The following is a 4,977-nucleotide window of genomic DNA, read 5'->3' on the forward strand; positions in this document are numbered from 1 at the left end:
AGACAGACAGACAGACAGACAGACAGACAGACAGACAGACAGACAGACAGACAGACAGACAGACAGACAGACAGACAGACAGACAGACAGACAGACAGACAGACAGACAGACAGACAGACAGACAGACAGACAGACAGACAGACAGACAGACAGACAGACAGACAGACAGACAGACAGACAGACAGACAGACAGACAGACAGACAGACAGACAGACAGACAGACAGACAGACAGACAGACAGACAGACAGACAGACAGACAGACAGACAGACAGACAGACAGACAGACAGACAGACAGACAGACAGACAGACAGACAGACAGACAGACAGACAGACAGACAGACAGACAGACAGACAGACAGACAGACAGACAGACAGACAGACAGACAGACAGACAGACAGACAGACAGACAGACAGACAGACAGACAGACAGACAGACAGACAGACAGACAGACAGACAGACAGACAGACAGACAGACAGACAGACAGACAGACAGACAGACAGACAGACAGACAGACAGACAGACAGACAGACAGACAGAAAGACAGACAGAAAGACAGACAGACAGACAGACAGACAGACAGACAGAAGCTCCGTATTATTATAGAGACTAGTAGATAAGGCCCGTTGAAGAATCCACTCAGGCAGAAGAATAGGTTGTTTTGTAGATTTTGCTAACGTTAGCAGAGCATAAAAAAAATTGGCGAAATGTAGTTTATCTGTTGCCTGTAATGCGCGCAGATTAAAACGCTGATAAAAATAAGTGTTCGCAAACACATAAGGAGATATATATATATAGGTGTGTCTTAAAATTTTAAAATTTTGCTGACGTCAGTAAAGTCCTCTAAAGTACAAATAAGAAATTTATATAGAAATTTACACTGCAAAATCCACTTAGGCAGGAGTACATTGGAAAAGAGAATCGTAACTTGTATTTTGATGACGTCTGCCAGGACCCGTCAATACACAATATTTTTTCCCTGAAATTTGTTTTACGTTGCTTCCAATGCGTAGAGCTTGAAACGCTGATCAAAATAATGTATAGAATCACGTACAACACCAACAATAATAAGTCAGAAATGACACATCTCAAATATTAAGTATAAGTAAAGTGATTACGTTTGATGACGTTGAAAACCTTTAATATTCTAATCAAAAGTGTCAAAAACATCAAATTTATATCTGGAAAATCATTTATTCGGTTACATACTATCCTGTTCCCCCAAAATATACACAAAATGTAAAAATTATATAACCGGTTAAGAACACAATTTTTTTCTTAGTATGATGATCTGTAGTGTCCTTTACCATCCATATTAAACGTGAATGTCAAAAAAGAATAAGGAGTAAATTTTGAATGAACAAAGATATTATTTTTGGAATATATACGGTCCGTCCTCACAAAAGTTAACACGAAATGTAAAACAGATTGGCTTTTGAGGAGCATATACAAATCAACGAAAATCAGTTCATTTAGCATGTCCTATATTGCCATTGCCCATAAATCTTCCACATAAAGGTTATGAAACACATCAAATTATAGAAAAATCAGGTATTTCATCATACAATATAAAAAACAAAAAAGTTTTAGTCAGAACAATTAGTAATTATTGTTATTACTACAATTTTAAAATTCTTAACAAAAACGTGAATTTGTTCTTTCAGTATATATATTGCATGTGGTCTTTTTCCCAAAAAGGTTTACACAAAATTATAAAAAACAGCAGTTTGCAACATAAACAAAAACACAAACAACCATACCATCCTCTCATAAATTAAAATAAAGTCATAAACCCACGTAAATTGCCAATAATGTCTACAACCCCCTCTAAAAATAACCTGGCATTTTACATGTGGGCTGACAAAAGTTTAACAGGATGTCAGAAACAAAACAATAAAAAATAACTTAACACACACGCTTTAAATTCTGAAAAAAATATTCCACTTGTCATACTTTTTGGGTTCCCTTATTAAGTTTACAGGAAATGTGAAAATAATTATACTCTTAAAAAAATACATCCTACTTATCCTGCAAAAGTTCAAGTCTTTGAAAGATTTTGTGGGTAGCTAGCTAGCTTGTTACATCATAATTCGTGCTCATAAAAGAGGAAAAGTTTGGAAACTAAGGTAGCTAGCTATAGATAAATAAAGAAGAGGAATAACAACATAAGTCATAGGTTAAAGCTAGCCATGGGGGATAGGAAGAGTAGGATCTGGAGGCTAACATTAGCTAGCTAACAGTAGCTAAGACACCCCCAGTTAAATATACTTAAACTCGGAACATTTAGCTAAAACTAAAGCTAGCTATTTATGCTTAAAACACATATAAAGAGAAACAATAGTAAAGTAAAAATAATAACATTACAGTGAGTTCAACAAACCAAAGTTTTCCGTTTGTTAGGCAGCTAACAGCTTTATGTAGCATTTTGAATTTTAGGACAAATACATTATTTACGCGCCAGGGCACACATTAATTATGCAACAAAATGTCAACAAATATGGCTACTTTAAGAATTTGAGGCTTTTAGGTGGCTTTTGCTGAAAAAAGAGAGCCTGCTTGCTCCAGCGACATAAAAACCAAACGTCTAAAAATATCAAAGTTCTTACTATTTGTGATTTCAAATCGACTTTAAACTCTAGCCTTTATTTTCTACTTCTAACTTTCTTTACTTCTAGCTGCACTTCTTACTTCCAACTTAACATTTCTACTTCTTCACTTGAACTTTTCTCTTTTTAAATATGCTTTTTAGAACACTCTTTTCACTTTTTTCAAGATAAAGGGATCATTCTTTTGTTTGTTTGTTTTGGTGGCGACAGGACACCATTTTTCGAAAGTTAGCCGTTAAATTTATTTCAGCAAATCAAATTCAGTCGTTTTCATCACGTGATGTAAACAAAGAAAACCCGCTAGCAAAATGGACATAATTTTTTCGGCGACTTCAAACGAAAATGACGATATCAACTTTCCCTGTCACAAACAGACGGACACACTTAGCGTATTATTATATAGATTCTCCACTTCTGCATGTTATTTACAGGCAGAGTGGATGTGCTCATTTGCCTTTAAAGTCAAATAAATTTGTTAGCTTTATTGACGTTAAGTCGCCACGTGAATGCTTTCTAGACTGATCTCAGTAGCATCTTTTAAGTTAGTGAAGCCTTTGCGTTTCACCTTTAATAGTCAAAATTTTAGAAATACGTAAAATAAATTGTTTAAGTGAATTCTCCTTTATACAAAAATTTAAAAAAAACAGTTTGATAGACATTCTGAAATTCTTTGTCAGACTGTGTTAGGTAGATGAAAGTATTAATTACACCATAAGTGAAAATTCAATTGTTTCAGTCGGAAGTCTTTTTAATATTGATTTAAAATGTTCTTGGGTCCTATTGTGATTTTACACATTTTAAGAAATATCAAGACATAAAAAATTAAGCAATCGCTGTACTTGCACGACTTTCGTAGCTTAAATGGAAGCTTTAAATGCACTCCCTTCGTAGGACCCTCGTTGATAGCAGTATCAATAGGAACTGAAGAAGTTATCCTGGATAAACAAATTGTAATAAGAATTGCAAAAAAGTTTGCGATTTTACTGCTACGTAATATATTTTGCAGGCCGTAGTGTATTGAGAAATGCTGAAATAAAATGTATCTACTTTTTGAAAATATAAATAAAAAAGCAGCAAATCCTAAAAAACTAATAATTAGTTAACCGACAACCTTCATTGCTGCAATAAAATGGGTATAATTATTTGTACCTCGATCGTCTGGGTGGTCTGGTTATACACAATGTTATTGATAATATACAAAGATGAAGAGTAACATCAATCTTACTTGAGCTGTTTCGTAGCCACTTTAATAACGTTTTACCCGCCGTATGTTAAACGCACCAAAAGTTGATTACAAAAGATTAAAAGTAAACGAAGACATGAAAGCAAAACCAGAAAATATATGGCTATTTACAAATCTGAAAAAGCTGCGAAACGGACAAAGAAACTGACAAAGAAAAAGTGACAACAAGAATGAACAATTGGAACTAACTTATATTTAAATACATGTAACCAATCTTTAAGCCTACAAGTGATGCCACTGCAGATGCAGCGAATAATTTTCTACATTAAAATCAAGATTGGTATTATATCGACAATGAACTAACATGTTTCCTGCATTATCAAGAGCAGCAGTAACAACAACGTTTGTTTTCACAGCAAAATTTAAACCAAATCTTAAATATTTTTATATTTATCGTTAATGTTTTCTCACTTTCTTTAGGAAGTCTCTCACAATGGTCTGCGTATGGTGCATGTTCTGCTACCTGTCAGTCAGCCCTTACCGTTCCAACTCGACAGAGAACACGTAATTGTGTGGGAGCTACATTTGGTGGAAATTGTAATGGTTCTGTATTAGTTCAAATTACTGACTGTAATGTGCCAATGTGCCAAGGTAACATGTTGCACTGTGTGAAGGTCATGTTTCTTTTTTATTTCAAAATTTATTAACTGAATAAACAACTTGGAAACAATGTTACTATGTATTGTATATGTTTTACGCTTTATTAAGTTTCAGTTAAATATTTTCAACCTCGCTTTACGAAAGAAATTTAATTTGCAAAGGGTGCACTGCATGTGTTTATATTTTTTGATTTTAGTCCAGGTTTGATTTGATTCTAGCTTCCTGCTTTGTACAAAAGAGATGTAACTGTAGTTTAGCTCCTCAATTCCAAACAACTGCTCCTGCTCTGGGTTATTTTAACATAGACGACGCCACAATTCATACCGCCATTAATACGTTGACATACTGGACAAAAGAAATTCGAAATCAAATCTGTGAAAGTAAGAGAAGAAATTGATTTTCTTTTGTGTTTCAACGGTTAAGAAAAAAGCAAAGTATTTTCACCACCTTATCCCTAGTATGTGTATATTTCGGAGTTTATAATGAAATTTTAACTAGAAACTAGCCGCTGTATGGCCGGAAGGT

This window comes from Hydractinia symbiolongicarpus, chromosome 13 (genome assembly GCF_029227915.1).
Source record: "Hydractinia symbiolongicarpus strain clone_291-10 chromosome 13, HSymV2.1, whole genome shotgun sequence".
Taxonomy (NCBI): domain Eukaryota; kingdom Metazoa; phylum Cnidaria; class Hydrozoa; order Anthoathecata; family Hydractiniidae; genus Hydractinia; species Hydractinia symbiolongicarpus.